This window comes from Protopterus annectens, chromosome 7.part0 (genome assembly GCF_019279795.1).
Source record: "Protopterus annectens isolate FY-2018-M chromosome 7.part0, PAN1.0, whole genome shotgun sequence".
Lineage (NCBI taxonomy): Eukaryota > Metazoa > Chordata > Ceratodontiformes > Protopteridae > Protopterus > Protopterus annectens.
In genome coordinates this window covers 1527750467-1527775687 of record NC_056739.1, presented here as the reverse complement: position 1 = coordinate 1527775687, position 25221 = coordinate 1527750467, and the positions used below count along the sequence as shown (strand labels likewise).

The window sequence follows — 25221 nt, the reverse complement described above, 5'->3', positions numbered from 1 at the left end:
AATCATGCTCCACAAGCAGAACACCTAAGTGCTCTCACTAGGTGTCACCAAATGCAGCATTCCACAGTCAGTAATCATGCTCAACAAGCAAAACACCTAGTGCTCTCACTAGGTGTCACCAAATGCAGCATTCCACAGTCAGCAATCATGCTCCACAAGCAGAACTCCCAGTGCTCTCACAAGATGTCACCAAATGCAGCATTCCACAGTTACTAATCGTGCTCCACAAGCTTAACACCTAGTGCTCTCTCTAGGTGTCACCAAATGCAGCATTCCACAGTCAGTAATCATACTACACAAGCAAAACACCTAGTGCTCTCACTAGGTATCACAAAATGCAGCATTCCCCAGTCAGTAATTGTGCTCCACAAGCAAAACACCTAGTGCTCTCCCTAGGTGTCACCAAATGCAGCATTCCACAGTCAGTAATCATGCTCCACAAGCAAAACACCTAGTGCTCTCACTAGGTGTCACCAAATGCAGCATTCCACAGTCACTAATCGTGCTCCACAAGCAGAACACCTTGTGCTCTAACTAGGTGTCATTAAATGCAGCATTCTACAGTCAGTAATTGTGCTCCACAAGCAGAAAACCTAGTGTTCTAACTAGGTGTCATCGAATGCAGCATTCCACAGTCAGTAATCGTGCTCCACAAGCAAAACACCTAGTGCTCTCACTAGGTGTCACCAAATGCAGCATTCCACAGTCACTAATTGTGCTCCACAAGCAGAACACCTAGTGCTCTAACTAGGTGTCATCAAATGCAGCATTCCACAGTAAGTAATCATGCTCCACAAGCAAAACACCTAGTGCTCTCATTAGGTGTCACCAAATGCAGCATTCCACAGTCAGTAATCGTGCTCCACAAGCAGAACACCTAGTGCTCTCACTAGGTGTCACCAAATGCAGCATTCCACAGACAGTAATCGTGCTCCACAAGCAGAACACCTAGTGCTCTCACTAGGTGTCACCAAATGCAGCATTCCACAGTTAGTAATCATGCTCCACAAGCAGAACACCTCATGCTCTCACTAGGTGTCACCAAATGCAGCATTCCACAGTCAGTAATCGTGCTCCACAAGCAGAACACCTAGTGCTCTCACTAAGTGTCACCAAATGCAGCATTCTACAGTCAGTAATCGTGCTCCACAAGCAGAACACCTAGTGCTCTCACTAGGTGTCACCAAATGCAGCATTCCACAGTTAGTACTATGAAATGCTGATGATCAAAATCACAAAACGTAATACCCAGAACATAAAAGGGTGAAAATTTTAATTTTAAGAGGGCAAGGCCCCTCACCCTTAAACTTATGTAAAAACCAGCTCTGCAGTGACACTAGTTAGAAAGAAGGAGAAATCTCCAAAAATAACTGAATGATTGCTGGTGTGTAATTAGAAATTGCACTGACAATGATTTCCTATGGAAAACAGAGACAGGGGTTGTTTTTCTCTGTGTTTTATTTGGGCTACTGCCACTCAAGTAATTTCACCTTGATCATCTCTAGAGGAGCTTCCAGAGTCACCACCCTCCCCATTTATGTTCGAACATGCAACAGCTGCTCATTCCATTGCCCATCTAATAACAATTCTGCTAATTGAACCTGGGTAATTTGGAACACATTCAGGGCTTCATCCCTCTGCATCACAAGGGCAGATGGTTTTAGTAGTTTTGATATATGATTTCATTCTTTCTTACAAAACTTTTGTTATTCCCAACAATTTTTATTCTAATTGCATAATGCAGATGCAAGCAATTAATTCTGATCTATAGTTTATACTTTTCCTGTTAAATCCTGTTTCTGGCAGTGGGTTAAATGCATCAGGTGATAGCATTCCAAAATTCCACAGCACTTATCAGTTCCTGTATAGAACTCGATATAGTATTTCACACTTTGACATTGTGAGGATTCCTTTTATAGATACATTATTTTCTTTGATATCCCATTGTTTCTGGCAAAAGAACAAAATAAATTAATAGTACACTTAAATGGTGCCACAGAGTTTATGAAGTTGTAGAATACTTAAACCAACTTTTGTAACTCCTATAAGCACTTAAGCCAAGTTATTGCATGAAAGAACAGCTATATAGTAATCTTATATAAGTTTAGGACTAGCATGATATTTGATTTGTTTTTTGCATTTTAGAAATTTAGGTTAGGCAAAATGCAAATTATTTTATTTTAGATTATATAGGCTGGATGTATTACCTAAATCACTGTTCTAGTATCCAACAGTTTTTAAAATCAGTCATTTTTATACCAATTAGACAGGTGTATATTGTTTGATTTGTGGATTCTCTTTTATATTTTAAAGTAGTGTTTGCTATATAAGGCCCGCGGTGGTGGTGCTGCGGTAGCGTTGTCGCCTCACAGTAAGACACTGTCCGGTTCGATTCTCAGCTAGAGCGTCTTCTGCATGGAGACATGAGTAAATGGATATACCTTTGTTGAAGGTTGTGCGTCAGGGCTGCTAGCTCAGCATGTAAAAATCAACTACCAATCATTAGCGGACTGAAGTTCTGCTGTGGTGACCCCTAACCAGGAAAAGCTGAAAGACACAAACAAACAAAGTGTTTGTTATATAAGCATGATTATTGGGAGGCAGTGTCGAGTGTTAACTGAGAACTGTTTTAATTATTCAGACTGTCAGGGAAGGTTCTTCAAAATGTTCTGCTGACAATACACACGCACACGCACACACACACACACACACACACACACACACACACACACACACACACACACACACACACACACACACACACACAGATATGGGTTTGGTTGACAGTGAGTTTTGTTACATCTATTTAAAGTTATTTGCTAGCAGCAACCTCTTCATTACTTGTAGATCTCTTTATTATAGAATTGTTCAGATGACTTTGACTTCCTCACAGATTATGCATATTGATGGATTGTAATGGTTGAAATGTTCTGAAATACCTAGTTTTGTCATTCTTGGTTCATACATTTTGTTTCATTGCTTACTGGAAAAAATGTTCAAAACTGCAAATTTAAAACACATTGTAACAAGCATTGGTGTATTATACAAGGGATATAATTTAATGCAATAAGGAAGGTGAATTGAAGAACACATTGATATATGCATGGTCATAAAAATGTGTGCAAGGGACTTGTGGTTTGAAAACAGCCCAAAGGTAAACTTAATCCAATACAGGCCAGATGCATTTTCTTTGAATGTGAGTTTCAATGTCATTTCAATATATATGAGTTTCAAGGGAAGAGGATTTTACTTTTCACACTAAGTCTGTTTTCATTGTGGGATTGTATTGTTTATTTAGCAAATGGCTATCAGTGTTTGTGCTATAAAATTTGAAATAAAAGTTTTAAATTAAATCCAAATATCTGCAATCGCAGAAGTAAAGAAGAAAATAGTATGTGCACTGACAGGTTTGAGCGGTGTTCATGGTAACTGGGAGAGATAGCCAGGTAATTGGATACTGGAATCACTGCAGAGTGGGGGGCCCAATTCATTCTCCTGCCTAGAGCCTTATCCAGCCATGATTCAGCTCACAGTGCTTAGTACTGGCCAGCAGGGAGCTGTTGTAGATGGCGATTTATCTAATACAATAACACCAACGCCAGTTCAAAGATCGGCAGTTTCTATGGTGTCGCTTAGTAATTCAGTTGACAACCAGCCGTCTAATCAGCTACTGCACCCATCAGCGCAGGCTTTTACAAACACAAATGGATTAGTTCCTGAACAGGCAACATCACAAAATTTCACTCTAAACCTTGATAAAGAAAAGGTTGTTGATGCTCGAGCCTTAACAGCATGGTTGGCTAAAGGTTTTTCGTTTACAGCAGACCAAGTAGGCTCTAATGCTGCTAATCAAGAAAAGGACGTAATTATAATGAATCTCCAGGCATTGTTACTAATCTTAAACTTTTAGATAGCCACATTTTAAAACTAAAGAAAACTCAATTAGAAATTTCCTACTTTAGGGAATGCTTGAAGCAAAAGATAGTGCTGAAAGGCTTACGTAAAGTGCAGTATCCAACAGGTTTGATTAAAGGTTCTCAGTTCCATTTAGAATTGCTTCACTTATTTGATAAGCAGGGCTTTGAGCTCATCGAGCTCATGATTAAGCATTATTCCCTGTTTGTGGACTCTATCTCTAAATCAATCGAGTTAGACACAAAGGACCATGAAGACTTAGAATTTGTTAGATACAAATTCGAGTATAATAGAATTTTCAACAGTATTAATTTACACATGAATAAATTGAAAGGGAATAAAATCAAAAAATTGGAGCGTGATCAAAAGGCATATAACCAGGGCACTGCTTATCCACCTCCATCGCAGGCACAGATGTAGCGTCCAAGTCAAACTCGCAGTAACCAACATGGAGTTGAAAAACAACAAATAAATAGTTTAAATGAGCAACAACTTGGTCAACTTGTCGACCACGCACAAGCCACCAATAATTATAATTCTGGAAGGATAGATGATTTAGACCATTTTGGTGACTCCAGTGTAAACATCACTAATCAAGATGAAATACGTAGGAGTGAGAGATTGCAGAATGCCCCTCGGGTTAATTACAATTACAATAAGAGGCAACCAAATCAATATGGTCACCAGCAAGAGGGTTTTCAGAAGGACAGTGCCCTTGGGGCCAAACCGAAACAACAGAGATTTGGCACAGGCAACAAGAGTACACAGAGCTCCAACAGGGAGTGGAATTAACAGTTGAGGAAGACCTCTTAGGTGACAGTTTACAACCCACCTTAAGAGGTTCTTCCTCTTTCACCCCTCCTGTGGATGTTGTTATGGTTGTGACCTGTACTGACCAAGTAAGCAATCCCAATCTCTCATTAAACAATGATCGTGGATATACTGAACCCCAATCACCTCCTGAATTACCTAAGGTTATTGTTAATAAAGACGGTGACTTTAAGGTGTATCATTTTTCGACTACTGAAATTTCTGTCGATATGGTCGAACTCCAAAAGGTCACACATATGTCCCAAGTCAACGTATGGACATAGCTAAATCTATTATGAAACTTAAAATGTACACAAGGAAACTGAACTTTCAATTACAATTTACGAATTTAGTAGACACAATATGTGATAATGAGTTCAGAATTTCAAGTACATTTAATCCTCCATTGCACCCTCCATTACAGACTTTTGAGCAACTGTGCGAGTTGGACTTTAGGCACGTAGTTAACTTTAAGAACAAAATGTCTAGCACTGATGATGATTACACTAGGGAATTAGATCTTGTGAAATACATACAAACACAGGACATACGTGTCTGTAAACCCAATAAAGGTGGAGTTCTGGTCATGTTTGACCAAGTAGATTACATTAACCGTATGTACCTACTGTTGAATAATGATACCTACCAGCAGAGTTCTAGATCAGAAGCAAATAAAGCATATAATTTGATCAAAAGTTGTTTGAATGACTTGTTTATAGAAGGACGAGTTGATCAAGCAACGCTTAACTATATGATCACTTTATTTCCAAGGTATCCATCCTTGTTCGGAATTCCCAAAATACACAAAGATTTAAAAAACCCACCAATGAGACCTTTAGTTGACAGTAGAGGCTATCCTACATATGCATGTTCAAAGGTCATTGACACTATGTTACAAAAGTTTGTTGTGCTAGAAAAACAAATATGTAAAGACTCTTGGTCTTTTTTGTCTAGTATAAATGATATAGAATATAGATGTGACTCGAACTTTTTAACAATTGATGTCAAGGATTTATATACATGCATTCCTCATGATGTCAGTATAGAGCGGGTAGCAGCAATAATGCACAAACATGGAGCACCAAACTGGGATATAGCCTTGATAATGGAACTGTTGGACCTTACGTTGACAAACAACTACTTTATGTTTGATAATAACTTCTTTTTACAGAAAGTAGGATTAGCAATGAGTACTCCTTGTGGGGCCAGTGTGGCCAATCTGGTCATGGCCCACTGGGAAACCAATTTTATATTTAATGATGTGAGGGCATCAGAGAGTATTTTATATTATACTAGGTTCCTAGATGACATCTTTGTATTATTCAATGGAGATGAAGTAAAAGCGACCGAGTTAGTTCAAAAGTTTAACAACTCAACAGACTTTTTACAGTTTACATTTAGTTTTAATTCCAATGTTATTTCCTACTTAGATGTTTGGCTAGTTAAAAACAAAGAGCTAAGATCTTATACAGCAAGAATCTTTCGGAAACCAACTTACTCAAATTCTTTTTTGCATTTTTCAAGCTGCCACCCTTTCCATCAAAAAAGATCTGTGGTCAAAGGTCAGTTAGTGAGAGCCTCCCGCATTTCCACTTTGAATACAGATTTTTTGAGGAATATGTTTTTTTGAAAGGAATGTTTATGCACTGAGGCTATCCCGAAGAATTATTGGATTCTTTAATAGAAGAGGTTACCTGTAAAAGAGAAAGATCTTAGTTGAAGCCTATTTTACTTACTAAATTTACATCTAATATTGGTGAGAATTCTTTGGATATAGAAATAATAGATCCACCTATAGAGCAACCAGCCAGAGAGAACAAGACTTTAAATGTAGTTTTATAACAACTTTCAATGTCCAAAGCAACCATATAGTTAGAATAGTGCATAAGAATTGGAACTTATTTAGAACCAATTATGAGTTGGTTGAACGGCTTGGCACTAGACCATTAATAGTATTTAAGAGAGGGAGCAATTTGAAAGCACTCCTGGAAAGACATCAATTGAAGGTGCTTAGAATTAAGGGCACATTCAAGTGTGAAAGTTGCAATTATTGCAAGTTTATAGATGTCACGAGTTTTTTGAAATTAATGGACATAAATATAAAATAAAATCTAAATTCAATTGTAACAGTAGGTTCATTGTTTATTTAGCTAGATGTGTAGTTTGCCCCGCATTTTATGTGGGTAAAGTGGAACAAAGATTCCATGAGAAAATGTATGTGCATATCTATGCTATTAATCATAACAAACTTGACAATGCTCTAGCAAAACATGTTCACTTAAATGGCCAACATCAGTTTAAATTTATGGTCATTGACCAGTTTGTAAACGACATCAGGGGTGGCCCAGCATCTTTCAAACTAGAAGAATTAGAACTAACTTGGCAACTAAAATTAAATGCTTTTAGTTTTCCAGGATTGACTGAATCATGCTCAATTATGAGCATTTTAAAGCTCAAAAGTTTACATAGGTAGTTTTTACCATTTAAAACAATGTACTGATGTTGTGTCAGCATTAGTAAAAGAAACAGTATTTAATATTTAACATTCAATTTTTACTGATATTAAATTTTACTTTTTGTTTTGTGTATATACTATGTGTATTTAATTTTAAGTAAGAATAATTTATTTTTTAACAAACAAGGATCAGGGTTCAAGATAAGGTACATGTTGTTCAATTAACAGATCAGAGTTAAATTTCCCGCACTTTTCACAGCTGTTGACTATTTAAGTATGTATAACTCAATGTTCTTGTAACTTCTGAAGAAATCTGCATATGAGCAGACGAAAAGCACTTTAAGTTTGATTTTATCTTATTTAATTACAATAAAGTTGGTGTTGCAGTCTTGTAACCATTTGGCCATTTTTTGTTTTACCATGATTCAGCTCTGGTTCAGACAAAGAGCAGAGTTATGAACACTGGCTTCCTAGGACTTCACCCGCCTCACTCTCAATCCAGTGCCTTTCATTGCTATCTTACCATCAGTTGTTGTTTGTCTTTCGGCTTTTTCCCGGTAAGGGGTCGCCACAGCGGAACTCTGGTCCGCTAATGATTGGCAGTAGATTTTTATGAAATGCCGAGGTGCCAGCTTGACACCCAACCTTCAACGAAGGCACGCCCATTTACACACGCATGTCTTTCAAACGCTACCCAACCGTGGGGAGGACATGCAGACTCCACATAGAAGGCACTCCCAACCAATCCGAGAATCGAACAGGAGAACGTCTTGCTGTGAGGTAACAATGCTACCACTGTACCACCATGGCATATGCTATCTTACCATCAGTAACTTGGCTAAAATTACTTTGCAGTCACACATACAATGTTTTCCAGAAGGGGCTAATGATATCTTTTTAGAGTCACTACAGCTTACCTGCTAGTACCACCCTGTCACCATCCAGACCAGTCTGGCATAGCCAGTATACAATCGCTGTATAATATACACTGGTAAAATAAATTAATCATACATGTAACTTATGGTAGGTCTTTCAAAAGACACATGCCAACAGTTATAATTCACCAGTTTTGTATAATTATCCTTTGAAGCATCAAGAATCAACCACCCACAAGCTTTTGAGATAGAATAATGAAATTCTTTACTTAAAGAAATTAGGCAGTATAGTGTAAAAAAGTAAATATAAAAATAAATGTGCACTTGCACAAGAAAATGTAAACTTAAAAAAAAAAAAAAGCTTTGAGCCTATGGCATAAGAAAAGCATCACCAGCTATACAGTTCTACCTCTACTGTTAGCTGAACAAAACAAAAACTTATCTAACTCATAATTTTTTGACCACTTAGCAGTTGCAAAAGACAAGCAGGTAAGAGTTACAGGCAAGAGCTGACTAACTCAGGTAAGGAGGCTTACCTTCTTTGCATCTTCACTCCATGTAAAGATTTCCTTCACTGCTGCCTACAAGACAACCAAATTAAATGCATTAAGATGAAAGTACAGACTGAGTGGATCAATTGCTGGGGTGATTTTCAGAAGTATTAGTTCATTTGAAGAAGTTCCAGAGAGATGTCCTGGAATGAGTCTGGTTTTCAGCTGGTAAGGAAATCCTGAATCTTTTCGTCCAGCTGGGTCAACATTTTAAATTCATATCACTTCTCCCATGGTAAAGTTGCTTAGATAACTAACATCGTTTGTATGACAAAGTAGAAGCACCACAAGCTGAAAGCTCCACTAAAGGGATTGAGAGAGACACTTTCACTTTTCAAAGCTTTGCTTCATTTCTGCAGGAACAGACCAACTCCTTATTCTTTAGTTCTTATCACTTTTCACATCTTTGCTGTAGTTTTACTGCAAAAAAAAAAAAAGCATTTATAGGTTCTGTACAGCTTTAAACACAGACTGATACAGGCAAATTAATGATGTATTAATTACACTGATTATTTTTACAAAAAAGTAATGTTTTCTTGATTGTGTACTTTAGAAATACTGTGGAACTGTCTCTCTTTTTTGTGTTTGAATAAGGGTTTATGTCTAATCCCACAATACTTTAACGGCATGCAGAACATCTGCTACTTAGGTTTGTGTATGTGTTTATATCCTTAGCTAAGGGCTTGAGTACAGCATTCATGCACTGTTGCCTTGCAGACTAAGATTACATTAATCGAAATTATCTTATTTATCAAAATAAATAACTCATGCATATTAACAAAACATGTCTTAGTATAAGAAGGTATGATTTTAGTTGCTCGATTTTTTGAACAGCCAAAGGCAGAAGGGCTGTAACAAGTATAGAACGTCATATGTAATTTTTAAAGACATAGATTTATATATGATATTTACATATGTTTCAATGACACATAGGAATATAACAAATACATTGGGGTATATATGTCAGTACTGGTATTTAGGTGTGCTTTGTATGGAATTTCTTAGTAAATTGTGGAACTATTGTACTTCTGGAAAAAAATTAACTAGATACTCTTTATTTAAATCTATTTTTCAATGAAATAATTGCAAGTCCATTACCAGGACAGTGTGCTCTTTGTTTTTTTTTTTTTTTTTTTTTACTGGAACATTTTATTACCAACAAGAACAGAAAATTCCTTGTATAAATAAATTGATTGTTGAATTATTTTATAGTATCTATGTTGGTAGAAACGGTAGTTTAGTTTTACATCCTGGGGTGGTCTTACTCATTATTTGTATCCTTGTAATAAAGAGAGCTGCATACTGTGGTTGTTGCACTCTTGGCAGGAACAAACTGTGTTTTTAAAGTTTTTAGTGCTAGTATTACAATAGTAGCATAGTCTGTATAATATCACATCAGTTCTCCCCTGAAAATAAGCCATGTCTAATAGTACTAACTTGGTCAACAAAAGTTAGTAAATTAATGCATCTGATGTAACTAAGTAAATTAATAAAATCAGAATAATTGGGGATACAAGATATCTAGGCCTAGTCGCCATTTGCACCTTGCCAGTACCCGCCATTAGACCTTGACTTCTTATTCCAAGGAGGGGAGTTTATGTATATCCCTGCAGTTATCAAGTTCACATCTAAAAGAAGATGACACTTCTTAACATACAGTGGAAGTTGGTTCCAGAAAAGAGAAAGGTGCTGTGTGACAAACCTAACCCACCTCCCTGTTTTGTTAATTTGCTGATGTGGATTTAGATTTCTGGTCTGTATGCTTTTAGGACTGTATGATATATGGAGATGCAAGAGATCTTGGACTAGTAGTTCCCTAATGGTCCAAATGCAAGTCATTGATCACTCCTAAGTAGTCTATATAATACTGAATATAAGCATAATCCTTCCAGTCTTCCCTGCTAGTGCAGGTCCTCTTTAGTCCTTGATCTGCGTAGCTAAGAACTTCTAAGGTCTCCCTAGTTGATTAATATTTTGAGTAAGATACATTCCAAAAGGGGTATTGTATTGTATGATAAGCCTAATTATACAATGACTGCTCATTAATATTGCAAAACGAGCACACTGATTGGTCAGCCCAATCAGCGAGCCCATTGTAAATCCTAGCATATACCAATGGAAAAAGGATCGGTCGCCCGGACTTTTTTTCCACTGCTATATACTGCAAGTTTTTTTTTTTTTTTTTTTTTTAAAAAAACCTGTAATCCATAGCAGACAGACAGGACAGAGAAAATACTGGGAAGATACAGTATGTTAATCAAAACTAAAGACACGTACCGGATTTTCCTTGTATTTTCTCCATTCTGTCTCGCTCCTACCCCTAAACTGTCTGAAACCTTTTTTGTATATTAAAAAGAAAGAAAGAAAAGAAAAATGGAGCAATGGTGACCTTCTTTTCTCCATTGCTTCCTTTACAAAGCACTGATGTACTGGTTATTTGTGGGACCGCAAGTCCCATGCATATGCGCAGTACATCAGAAAATGCCCTAGGATATCAGAAAAACATGGAAGGACAGCACAACGCCAATATACAAAGACATTATTTAAGAAAAGTAAGTTTTTTTTTCTTAAATAATATCATTGTATAATAGCAATAAATGAGTCCTTGGTTATGGTATATTAAGATTTACCCATGGTTGGCTTTATTTAATCATACCAACCATGGGTAAATCTTAATATACCACACCGAATGCTTAATTAATGCATAGTACATATGGGTAAGTACTTCATCATCTGTGGATGATATACTTTCAGAAGTCTGCTGTGCTGATTAGAAAGACTTCTTTACCACATGATGATCAAAAGGTGAACAAATTATCTACTCACGTTCCCAAGTCTCTTACTGCATTTTCATTTTGAAGAAGGGTGTTGTCTATAATGCATGGAGGCTAGAGGGATTGTGTTGCTATCAAATGCTATGATTTTGCACTTTTTAACATTTATTTTAAGCCTTTTTCTGTAAAGCAATTATTAACAAGTGTATGCTCCTGTTTGGATTTTGACTTAAAGCTGACACTCAGTTTGCAATCATCTCCATACTCTGTTAACCAGATACTGTCATTTGTGATTTGGAGATCTGAGAAGTCAATGCTGAATAGCAGAGATCCAAGCAAAGATCCTTGAAGGACAGCATTGGTTACCTTCATATTTTAAGAGAACACATGCACCATCCTCAGTGTGGATTTTGTACATCTGCTAATTTGTTATCCATTCCACCACATCGGGATCAAGCTGAAACATGTTTAGCCTGTTGATTACATTAGTAGGTGGTGTGATGATGGGGGTGAGATGGATGAAGGCTGCCAGCCTAGTCAAATAGAATTTGATATATTTCTGGCATTTGTAAATAAATGTAAAATACAGGCATATCTTCTTGATAATAAATGTAAAATACAGGCATTTTTTTGAGTATAAAGAATACTGTGAAATGTGGAACTGCAAAATATGTGACAACATTGCACTCTACTGGCCCAGTGAATCATGTTGTGACCCTTTCATATTAGCATTCGGCTCCAGTGCGGTTGGATGAAGGCTTCATGACCATTGCTTTAAGGTTAAAGTTTATGACCAGAATTTAGATGTGGAATGTGCTTTATTGCTCTAGTTTCTGTTAGAATATACATGTGAAATGTCTTTGTCAGAAGAAAAATTCAAACGAGTCGCATCTGCCTCAGGTGATGAAAAACTTCTTTATTAGCAGCTAACCAGATTACACAGCATGTTGGCCAAGATGATCTCCTCTGGTCAACTTGTTTACTGACATCAACTTTTATACTGCAAGCAAAACAACTTTTTGTTACATTTCTGACCGTTGACAGTTGGCTATGAAAAACATATAAGATAAACATGTTTATCACAAATTACCTCAAACCAACAGTTAGTACAGAATGTTCAAGAAGTACAGAATGTTCAGTTCAACAATGGTAGCTCAAATTTTCCAGGACACACAGCCTGCTTCAGTAAATTAACTCTTACTCGGCCGTGCGTCCTTATCCCAGGCTTCACCAAACTATAACCAAATCTCTTTATTCTGAAATGCAGAAAACAGTTATTATTCAGGTTCATAAGCAATGCTGCATTTTGTTCACAGATGAGGCCCATCTTTGATAGGCATATCCCAACAAATAACATGTTCACTTTGCAAGAAGAGGAAAAAGACAAATAACAGTATGTTTTAAAACTTTTTCTCTTAACATTTCCCTGCTGAAAACACTTTTATTTGTCTTTTATTTCAGCAATATATAGTAAAAACTAAGTTTTTCTTTGCATACATTACTTCATTGGCAAGACAAATTTTTAAACTTCAAAAATATTTGCAAAAAGTCACATTTCAATGTATTCACTTTCACCAGTCTGTTGCAATTGCTGGTACATCGTCTTCGTAACAGCAGTATCAACCAGTCTTTGTAGAAGACCTTTGATACAGGGTATACAACAACAACCACATACCACCACGATAGCCACAGTGACTCCAACGGACACCAGGAAACTGCTGATGAGATGACTTCATTTTCCAAACCACGCTTGTAGAGTATGTAAAGGGATTACTTACCTCAGAGTTCTCTGCCAATTCTTCGGATAACATCTCCAAACCTTTCAAAGCTCGAGTGATACTTCCATCAGGCGCAGTGTTGTTTGGAATATACATACAACAGAAAGTTCCAAACATCCTGCAAACTCATCCTTCTTTGGCCAGGACCATATCCAACGCAATTCGATTCTGCCATGCCACCTGCGAAGTGGCCTCCAGTTGTTCAGCAATACCTTTCAATGCATCTTTGGTATAGTTCACAAAACGCTGCTGGTTATAGTAAATGTAGTTGATCCAGTCCACATTCTTATTGGGTTGAATCCAGACAAAGATGGATGTAAAACCAGCTGCTATTTGGTTTATTGCTTTGTATTCATCAGGTACGCCTCTTGGTATGCCAATGCTATCGATGTAGACACTGCTATCAAAGGATTGCTTCGGTGCCTCTCTTTTTCTCTTATTCAACCACTTCGGCTTTATTTCAGGTTCTCTTACGAAATTGCTTGCTGGAACTGGGAAAATGTAGAATGGAAGAATTAACTTTACAAGTTCCAGGGAATCATAAGCCTTGATCTGAGTTTGTTGTCTCCACATAACTACCATATGTCTGCTAAACTATGAGTTTGGTTCTCCAGAAATGGATTCTCATTGCCATTCACAGTAACATTGCAATAGTTCTGTCCCATATTGCCATAATTCTTCCCTGTGCCATCTCTGGAAATGAACATATACGAACCTGGATAGGAAATCGCTGCAGGCGGTTTCTCAACTTTGCTTATGACTGGAAAACGCTGAGTTTCATTTTTGCATTTATCTTCAGTTTTGTTGAAGAATAATTTCAACAGACATGTTAGGTTACCTTCATCTTGCATCAATGGGACTGTCGCTAGTTGCTGTTTACCTTCAGCACAAGAAATACAGTTTTCACGATGTGCTTCTCGGGTACTATATCTAACCCAAGATAACCATTCATTATGGTGTACGAATTCCGTCTCGAGTAACAATTGTTCTTCTTCTGTGAAGGCAAAATCTGCTTTACTTGTCGCATTCTTAAGGCTTTGTACTTTAAGTTGGAGGGTCCCCAAAGGATCAGTTCTAGTTGGAAGGGACACTCCGATTCCATAAACTCCTGAATCACTTTCTTGTGGTGACACATCATTCATCATCATCATCATCATCATCCCCTTTTTCCCATTTACATGGGGTTGGGGTATCGTATTAACTGTCGCCAACTCTCTCGATTCAGTGCCACTCTCCTGCCTTCTTCAACACTCATGCCTGACTGTCGCAGATCTTCTTTCACACAATCCATCCACCTCTTTGCTGGATGCCCTCGCTTCCTTTTACCTTCTTCCTGTCTGTCCCAAATCTCACTCACCAGATTGTCTTCTGCTTTTCTACACATGTGCCCATACCATCTTAATCTGTTTTCTTTGATCTTTTCTGCAATTGGAGCTTCTTTGGCTTCTGCTCTTATGTCCTCATTTCTTCGCCTGTCCCGCAGTGTGCATCCTACCACCTTTCTCAGGCACTTCATTTCCATCACCTCTAGCTTCTTCAACTATTCTGCCTTTACTGCCCAGGTTTCTGTACCATACAGTAGTACTGGTCACACCACTGTCGTGTACACCTTACTTTTCAGCTTCTTTGGCATTCTTATGTCATATACTACACCTGATACTCTATGCCAGTTGGCTGCAGCCCCTCTGATTCTAGCTTTGACCTCTTCATTCAGACTACCCTTCTCCTCAACCACCCCTCCCAGATACTTGAAGCTGTTTACCTGTTCCACTATCTTCCCATCTATTTCTATTCTCAGCTTCTTCTGATTTCCCCAATCTGCTGCCATTACCACTGTCTTATCTGTGCTTAGTTTCATCCCATGTGCCTTCAGATTTGCATTCCATTCTCCTATCCTTTGCTGAAGTTCTAGATCAGAGTCTGCCTGTACTACCACATCGTCTGCATACAGCAGCTTTGTTGCTCTGACCCCTCTAACCTGTTTGCTGATGTAGTCCATTACCAGTATGAACAGCAGTGGGCTCAGAGCTGAACCCTGGTGTACACCCACTCCCACTGGGAACCCCTCAGTGAGGCTAAACACTGTTCGTACTTGAGTCACTGGGTCCTTGTACATAGCCTGTACTAATTCTACCAATGTTTCTGGGACTTCAAACCACCGCAGTACTGTCCAGATCAGCTTTCTTGGGATCTTGTCATATGCTTTCTCCAAGTCTAGGAAAGCCCAGTTTGACTTTCTCCTCTTCTCTAGTTTCTTCTCAAGTATCTGTCTCAATGCAAACATCGGGTCAATTGTGCTGCATCCTGATCTGAAACCGAACTGTTCATCTCCCATCTTACATTCTACTATTCTGCGTATCCATTTATCAATCACCCTCTCCAGAACTTTCATGCAATGTGGTAGGAGTTTGATGCCTCTGTACTGTCCACAGTTGTGGATGTCCCCTTTGTTCTTGTACACTGGCACGAGTATGCTGATTCTCCAATCATCTGGAATACGTCTTTCTCTCCACACTGCAATTAGTACCCTCAGGAGCCATTTCTCCCCTAGCTCACCCAGCTTCTTTATCATATCTGCTGTGACCTCATCTGAGCCTGCTGCTTTCCCTGACTTCATTTTCCTTAGTGCTGCTCTTACTTCTTCTAAGCTGGGCTCCATGGTGACACAATGGTTATAGTAATTACTTCAGTACCTTGGGAATGTGCAATTTTTATTCTTTGTTGCCTGCTTTTATCTTTCTCTGGTATCACTGCACCACTTGTTTCCCATCCATTCACATCTGTTGACCACCAAACATTTCACCAGGATGTACAGTCTCTATTGCACAAGTATTTTGCACGAGTCAAGAAATTATTATTGTTCCATTTAGAACAGTCCAAAATTCCTTCACAAAGTTTCACCTTAAACACAGTAGTAACACCTGGTTGCGCTTGCAGCACCACCATTCCTTTTTCTCTTGCAACTGTTCCTTCTCATATGGACATATTTCCTTTTGCCACCAAAATCATCATCATGTGACAGTTCAAGTACCAGTTGAACATGGCCATCCTCCCTAAGGACTACCTCGCGCCATTGGTTTCTTCACTGGGTTTGAGACGAACTAACCCCTATTGGGCTAATCCCCCTTTGTAGCCAGACTTTGCGCTCAGAGGTCCGGTGGAGTTTGACCAACATCAATGGTAGAAGGAAGAGCCTTGAGTTTTTTACAGTGGGTGATATGAATCCATGAAGTCCTCTCAGCAATCTTTACAACCGTAGGTGTTGAGATTAGTACTTGGTATGGGCCTTCCCACCTGGGGGATGACCAATTCTTTCTCTTCACAATTCGGATCCACACCCAGTCCCTGGGTACCATGCTTAACAAGGTTTCATTTCATGATACACGGACAATGTTTGTTCACTTGAGTGTATAAAGAGCGCCATTTTTAAAGTTGTATTTTTTCTCTGAAGAAGCTTTTCTATTTTGAATTGTGAAAACGCTTCGTAACATTGTGATATTAATAAATTCATTTTGCGTTAAGAACATCGATCACTGGTTGGTGCGTTTGTGAACTGAGGAGCTTTTTGTTCTTTTGGAAGGTTTCATTTCTGGAATCTGCAAAGGAGTCATTGGTTACAAGAGATTTGACATTTAGCAGCTTCTTCATATAATCCGCTAGATCCTCACCCCCCTCATGTTCCGCTGGCAACAATCCTTGCCACTGCGGGACGTAATATGGTCTCCCAAACAAATGTTCAAATGGTGTAAGTCCTTTGTAGGAAGGTGAGATTCTCATATACAGGAGTGCCAAAGGAAGGCACACAGTCCATGATCTATGTGTTTCTGCCATCAGTTTGCGGAGCTTACTCCTCAAGACACCGTTGTGTCTTTCCACCAGTCCAGCTGATTGGGGATGGTAAGCACAATGATATTTAAGATCAATTTGAAACACTTGACCCAACTTCTGAACAATCTGGTTAACAAAATGAGACCCATTATCACTGTAAATGCGTCTTGGTAAACCAAATTGGGGAATTATTTCTGTAGTCAAAAGCTTTGCTACTGTTTGTGCATTCGGGTGCTTTACTGGAAAAACTTCTACCCATTTAGAAAAAGCATCAATAATGACTAAACAGAACCGTTTTCCCTCTGAGGGTGTCAATTCAATAAAGTCCATACAGAGTGTGTGGAATGGATATGGAGGGGTGGGGAATGCCTACTGAGACTTTTTAACTCCACCCTGAGCATGATACTTTGCACATAATAAACAAGATAAACAGAATTGCTTTGCATAAGTTGGAAACCCTTTACACCAAAACACCTTAGACACTATTTGAATCATCGTCTGCACTCCCACATGGGCAGGTCCATGGCTAACCAATGCCGCATACCTAAAAAGGTTTGAGGGTAATACCATTTTGCCATCTGATGCCCTATACAACCCATCCTGTTGAGTGATACCATATTTTACCCAACGACATTTTTCTTTCTGCGTTGTCAATGTTTGCATTACTTTTAGTGTCTCTAAGTCTAAGAGGTGTCCGGGCTCTAAGTCATTGTCATGCAAAAGCAAATCATTTTCTTGAGCTGCCTTTTTTGCAGCCATATCAGCAAGTGCATTTCCCCTGGAGACAAGATCTTTTCTGTTGGTATGTGCAGAACATTTACATATCGCTATCTGAACTGGTAGTTGCACTGCATCTAACAACTGTAAAATTAAATCTCTGTGATTTATTGGTTTGCCTGTCACAGTAACCATTCCCCTATTCTTCTATTGTTGAGTGAAAACATGCACAGTGGAGAAAGCATATTGACTATCTGTATAAATTGTCACTTTTTTACCCTCCCCTAAGGTACAAGCTCGAGTCAAAGCCACCAACTCAGCTGCCTGTGCAGAATAAAAGTTTGACAATCTTTTTGCTTCCAAAACTTCAGTTTCTGTGGTGACAGCATACCCTACTAGTGTTTTTCCTACAGTGTCTTTCTTTGCTGATCCATCTACAAACAAAACAAGATCAGAATCTACCAACGGAATATCCGTTAAATCTGGTCGGGGAAGCACTTTGTCATGAATGCTCTCTAAACAAACGTGTGGAGTACCTTCTTCTGGAGTCGGCAAAAGTGTCGCCGGATTAAGAGTAGTACACCTTTCTATGGTCATATGAGGCTGTGTCAGCAGCACTGTCATACATGACAAATGTCGACTAGGAGATAAAAAGGTTATCTTATCTTGCAAAAGTATAGTAGCTACTAAATGTGGAACCCGCAATTGTAATGGGTGAAACAAAACTAATGATGCTGAGGCTTGTACTGCCATGGCGGCTGCCACTACAGCTTGAACACAATGCAGCAATGCCCTTGCAACAGGATCTGATCTGGAGGAGTAGAAAGCTATTGGTCTCTGTTTATCCCCATGTACTTGTACCAGAACCGAAGTCATATATCCTCCCTTACAATCAACCATTTGTACAAACGGCTTAGAATAGTTCGGAAAACCCAAAACAAAGGATCCTGCTATCAATTGCTTAATTCTTTTAAATGCCTGTATTGCCGTATTTGTCCATTGTATATCATTTTTAGCTGCCATGGGAGTGTCATAGATTAGTGTGGTCAATGGCCCTACTTCCTCAGCATAGTTAGGGATCCCACTTCTACAAAAATTAATCACATCTAAAAAGGACATCATCTCCCACTTAGTCGTAGCATAGGTGCCTCAAGAATTGCTTGTTTTCTTTTGTTCTCCAATTGTCTACCTGCCTGCGAAATTAAATAACTCAAGTACTTTACTTGTGCTTTCCACAATTGTAACTTCTCTTTATTTACTTTATGTCCTTGTTCAGCTAAAAAACTAAGAAGGGCAAGGGTATCCTTTCTACAACTTTCCTGCATGGGTGAGGCCAACAAAATATCATCTACATACAACAGAACCTGGCTTCCCTCTGGGGGAACAAACTGAGCTAAATTTGCAGCCATTTCTTGTGCGAATATTGTCAGACTCTCACAATAGCCCTGTGGCAATCTGGTGTAGGTGTATCTTTTACCTTGATAAGTGAATGCAAACCAAAATCTACTCTCCTTATGTAGTGGTATGGAGAAAAAGGCATTGCTTATATCTATGACAGAAAAATATCTGTGCTGAGGTAGTAAATCATTAAGTAATGTATAGGGGTCAGGGACCACTGGTGCTCTTGGGATCACAGCTGAATTAACTGCTTGTAAATCCTGAACCAACCTCCATGACCCATCCGGTTTCTTTACAGGAAACAACGGAGTATTGCAGGGCGAATCTGGGTATTCAACAAGAATTCCTACCTGTTTTAGCTGCTCAATAACTGGCTTAATTCCTTCCTCTGCTTGTTTACTTAGCGGGTATTGGTGCTTACGAGGTCTGAAACCTGACTTTGGAGTTATACAAATTTCACCTGCTGTTTTCATCAGTCCTACATCTCCTTTACCTTTTGACCATAAATCTACAGGTAAGGCACTTAACGCACTATCTTCCTCTCGAGTTAGGAGGATTTGTCATGCCGTTTCTGTTTTGTCATCTCTGAAGTGCACACTTGGTTGTGCCCAAGTCACCCAATTTAATCTTTGTACCTGGATCTGTTGATCTTTCAATTGACTTTCGGACATTGTGTCCCAATTCGTTACCTTTTTCGCCAAATCTACCCAATGTGTCCCCACCGCTTTAGTAATTGAAATATGTGGGCTATAACCTGAGCGATATAAAGAACTCATTTCCTTAGTCAAAGTACAGGTCACTACTGTATTACCTTGCATATCCCAAAACATATCATTCAAAATTATCCTTGCATGTTTGTGCTTTAAGAATTATTTTTCAAATTCTTTATCCGGACCAGGGGCCTTTCTGTAGAACATTGTACAATGTAAGTGCGCCGCAACCTGCGGTGACCCACTCCTAGATTTACTTAAAGCTAGGTTGATCAAATCTGTATCAACCCTCCCTGGCCCGTTTGAAATCAAGTCCTGGCTATACCAGTAAAACAAGTCTTGTACTCCCTGTACCACCAAGCCATCCGCTAACCTTTTCAGCTCAATGCCTTTAGGTGTGGGAATTGCTGCTATTCCAAATGAATGCATCAAATCTCTTCCCAGCAAATTAACTGGACAAACTTTCAATATAATTACTTTACACCTAACAGTTTGGTTTGTTTGTGGATCTGTGAACAATAGAGGATGAGACAGTGGTTCCTTATAAATTTTCCTGTTTGCCGCTTTCACAAGGACAAACTCGTCTGTCTCGCAGTTCGGGGGCAGAACTGCTGGACTCAAAAGTGTATGCGATGCACCTGAATCACATAAAAACTCCACTTTCTGTCCCTCAACCAAAAACTCTATCATGGGTTTTTGATCTAGATGCATAGCAATACCCAAATTTGCCAGGTTTATGACTTCACAGTCACAATCCTGCCCTTCCTTCTGAGTGTTTTGACATTCATCACAGAGAGTGTCTGCCTCATCATCATCACAATCATTCTCACTTTCTTCTTCTCTACAATAATCACAATAATGAATTTGGCACCTTCCTTTACTATCATATAGTCATGCGGAGCCCTTGTTCGTAAGCTGTGGGGGATGTTGCCACTCTTCACAGTCAGCAGCGAAGTGCCCACGTCTACCGCACTTAAAACATTCTCCACATTTTAACCTCCCCTCATATTCCTCTGAATGTCCACCCTGTTTATACGACGTGTCCCATTTTGGGCCCCCACGTCTTTGTACACCACCACGGCGCCCTTTCCCCCTTTGGTCCTGTACCAAAAATATACCACCATCATCCCCTACTGCTAACACTTGTACTTTCTTTTTCTTTTTTAAATTGAAATGTCACTCAGCATGCTGTGCATATTCAAACAAAGATTGCAGTCTACATGTTCTATGATCTACCATATGCTTAGTTATAAAACTACTTATCGGAGCCCTACAACCCTTAAGAAAAGCATTTTTCAATTGCTGTTCATACGGACTATCATTGGTCTGATCCTGCGGAATCATCATTCCACAATGGTTATTGAAAACTTCTGTCAGTCTTACAATATAGTGATCTACAGATTCATCATCATTTTGGATGCACTGATTTATTACTGTCCAATCTGCTCTTGGATGCCACTTATCAGAAATTATCTTTAACAGATCAGTGACTCGCATATCTAATACCCCAGAATTATGCTTTAATGTAGTGCCGTCATCTGCCTTACATGTCCAAGTACCACAAACTAAGTGCCAATCTGGACCCAGGATTTGTTGCACTACTTGTTCTACTTCTAAACTATTTAGATGATAACTTAAATGCATACCAACTATGTCCTCATAAAACTTTTGAAAATTAACCTTGGGATGAGGAATACCATCTGCAGCTCGTTTTATATCCTCTCTAGCCCAGGGACAATAAACTAAAATAGTTGGCTCTTGTCCAACATCCCCTGCTTGTGGGTTTGCAACTTGTATTAAGGGAGGAGCTTCTGAGTAGTCAGAAAGTTTAATGGCCCAACGTCCTTGCCCTGCTGGTCCTGACCTTAACTGCATAGGTTGGTCTACCTGTTGCAAAGCAACCTTGGGTACTACGGGAATTAGCGGGTAAATTGGAGGGGTCACAACGCTTCCTTGAGCAGCCAATAACCCACCCTGCTGCACAGATCCCACATCTTCAGACTGATATTGAGGAGGTTCCTCCGGTACTGCAGCAGCATTTTCCCCATACGGTGGGGCAGTTGCCTGCCTTTGTACCGTACAAACTGTATGCTCATCCTCCTTATCTAAAAATAAAGCTACTTTTCCACTTGGCACCAGTGATCCCTTTTGATTTGTTTTTTTCTTTTTCCTGGCACTGTTTTTCTTTTATAGCTCGTTTATTTGCCTCTTCTAACCATTTTTGTGCTTGGGGAAATCCCAATTGTCTTTGCTTTTTAGTTCTAGTTCCCGCATCTCTTTTCAAATCTCTAACCAATTTTGCACAGGCATTTTTATTCAGGGTACCATCAAAATCATATTTCAACTTACACTTTTTCAAAAACTTAACATTATTTTTGTTTAAACCTTTCATATAATTAGCATCAACATTTAAACAAACATCACTCTCACACTTGCAGCCACTTGAACCCATGTTTCCCCTAGATTTCTTATTTTAGGACTGTATCAAAGTTATTTTACAGGGCTTATTATAAAATGGGGCTATCTTAATGGGTGATCCTAACAAAAGAATCTTAACAAGTAATCCTACCCACCCTTAACTAAAAATAAAACCCTTGTCAACAAGGTTAAATTAAATTAAAAGAAAATTTATTTTTCATCCTACCTGAACCAGATGAGACTCAGTTTCCCCTTTTTGTTCGGAAATCATCCCTCAGATAGGGATCAGAGAGTGGCCAGCCTCCTTTCAATGACAAATCAGTCAGAGGGCTTTAAGTCGAGGGAATCTTAAGATGAGAAACCCTCACCTGCACAAGTTTTTCGGTCTCTCTGTCGGTCTGATCTGTATCTTCGTAGAGGTTTCTGGTCCGAAGGACCAAAATGTCAGAAGAAAAATTCAAACGAGTCGCATCGGCCTCAGGTGATGAAAAACTTCTTTATTAGCAGCTAACCAGATTACACAGCATGTTGGCCAAGATGATCTCCTCTGGTCAACGTGTTTACTGACATCAACTTTTACACTGCAAGCAAAACAACTTTTTGTCACATTTCTGATAGTTGACAGTTGGCTATGAAAAACATATAGGATAAACATGTTTGTCACAAATTACCTCAAACCAACAGTTAGTACAGAATGTTCAAGAAGTACAGAATGTTCAGTTTAACAATGGTAGCTCAAAATTTCCAGGACACACAGCCTGCTTCAGTAAATTAACTCTTACTCTGCCGTGCGTCCTTATGCCAGGCTTCACCAAGCTATAACCAAATCTCTTTATTCTGAAATGCAGAAACTAGTTATTATTCAGGTTCATAAGCAATGCTGCATTTTGTTCACAGATGAGGCCCATCTTTGATAGGCATATCCTAACAAATAACATGTTCACTTTGCAAGAAGAGGAAAAAGACAAATAACAGTATGTTTTAAAACTTTTCTCTTAACAGTCTTATATTGTTGCAAGTTTCTGTGCAGGTGTTAGATTGCTAAATAATGCAATTTGATGCCTGAGAACTCAGACCAGGTGTTAAGATGATGCAATATGAATACTGGGAAAACCAAAGTGTCAAAAATGATGTAATTTAGGAGGGCCTTAGAGACATGTTTGCTAGTAATGTTTAAATACTATTTCTCACAAGAGACTGGGAGCATTTTGACTTTGGACATCTGACTTATCAGCACTCTGCCTTATGCTCACATGTAAGTTTTAGCACTGTGATTCCTAGTAGGAATAGTTAAAGCTAGTAAAGATTAATTAGGTATTTTTCTTTGAAATCATACCTGTCCTTCTGTATTATTTTAAGTTTCTGTGTGATCTCTGAACTCTTAGATATCTCTGTGGTGTAGTAGTTTTGTCTTGTGTTTTAATTATTTATTATTAAATATTTTTAAAATCTTCTACCTGTGGCTGATTTGTGTAGAGATAAGCTTTAGAGTACATTGCATATTTATAGTTTATTGTGATAGGCCACTCTAAAGTAAGCCTTGACTGTTAGTCATACTACCATTGGATATTAATATTGCACAGTAATAATTGGACACCCTTCTAAGGACCTTTTAGTAGCTGATATTATTAACTGGGTGGCGGCAGTAATTACTACCATATAGTCTGGGTAAAGGAGCACAGTTGGGGAATCTGTGTCAGCATTTCCCAGGAGTGTCTGTGAAGTTGTATAAATACTTATCTCAAAGTGTGTGTGTGTTGTGTCAGCTACTTGGCAGGGACAAGAAGCACTGGTTGGACAGAGAGGGTACTGGAGTTTTTAGCTTGCCCAGTTAGGCTGAGACCTGGACCCTATAGCTGTGCCAGTGGGGAGTCTTATTAGGGACCTGGAGAGCAAGGGAGCAACCAGCCCCAGACTGACTGTGATCTCTGTGTGCACTTAAGGGAAATTATACTTTACTGTGTGTATTTTAGTTATCCTTTCCTCTTCTATGAGACAACCTCCCTGGTGTTAGTGGTGAGGATTGAGGCTCCTTGATTGCTGGGCCAGGGCACGGTCATCACAACTGTTTGGCAGTGGTGGGATCTACTTTGCACACTAATTGGCTTGAAGTGGTGTGGGTAGAGCGAATTCCTGTAGCTTATGTACAGTGATCTCTAAAAGTGTTTTGTACTCTAAAACAGCCATGCATGTCAGCAGAAGAGTATGGAAAGCTGACAAGGAGCCAGCTGGCGGAGATGTACTCGGTTAGGGGGCTAGTGCATGGAAACCTGACTAAGGCAGACCTGATTGCAGACTTGGTTACAGCTGCATCAGAAAACAGCAGGCTGGAGGACAATCAGACTAACAATGGAGATACAATATCCTCGGAGAATGGACAGTTCAACCTTTCTGCAGTGGACTTAAAAATCCAGCTGGAGCTAAAGAGACTTGAGTAGGAATAATCACAAGGAAAACAAGATCCATGAAAGACAATGGGTTTATTGCAAACAACATGAACAGTGAAATCGATTGACCTAGGTTTCGTCCACAAAATTGGACTTCTTCAGAATCCAGATTCTGAAGAAGTCCGATTTTGTGGACGAAACCTAGGTCAGTCGATTTCACTGTTTGTGTTGTTTGCAATAAACCCATTGTCTTTCATGGATCTCGTTTTCCTTGTGATTATTTTTGGGTTTTGGTTCCTGTTTTTTTCTAGACTTGAGTAGGAGGCCAGGCATATGGAACTAGAAGCAGCCGAGAAAATGAGGAGCTTAAAAGCTGAAGAACAGTAATGGCAGAAAAAGCATGAGAGGGAAATGCTGACTCTTCGCCAGAGTCATGGAGGTAATGGGGAAGGGAGTAACCTGACCCCAGAAGCACAAGGTCAGTAAATTTCTTTCAAAATTTAAAGAGGGGAATAATTTTGATAGCTTCATTCATATGTTTGAGCGGGTATGTAAACAGTATGAAGTTGACCAAGGGCTCTGGGTACAGTTCCTGACCCCCTTAC

The 25221-nt window shown here is 39.0% G+C and overlaps 1 pseudogene; it reads left to right on the top strand.

The window, feature by feature from the left end:
* Positions 1 to 3517: 3517 nt before the first annotated feature.
* LOC122806178 overlaps positions 3518 to 25221 on the top strand; it is a 72944-nt pseudogene continuing 51240 nt past the window's right edge.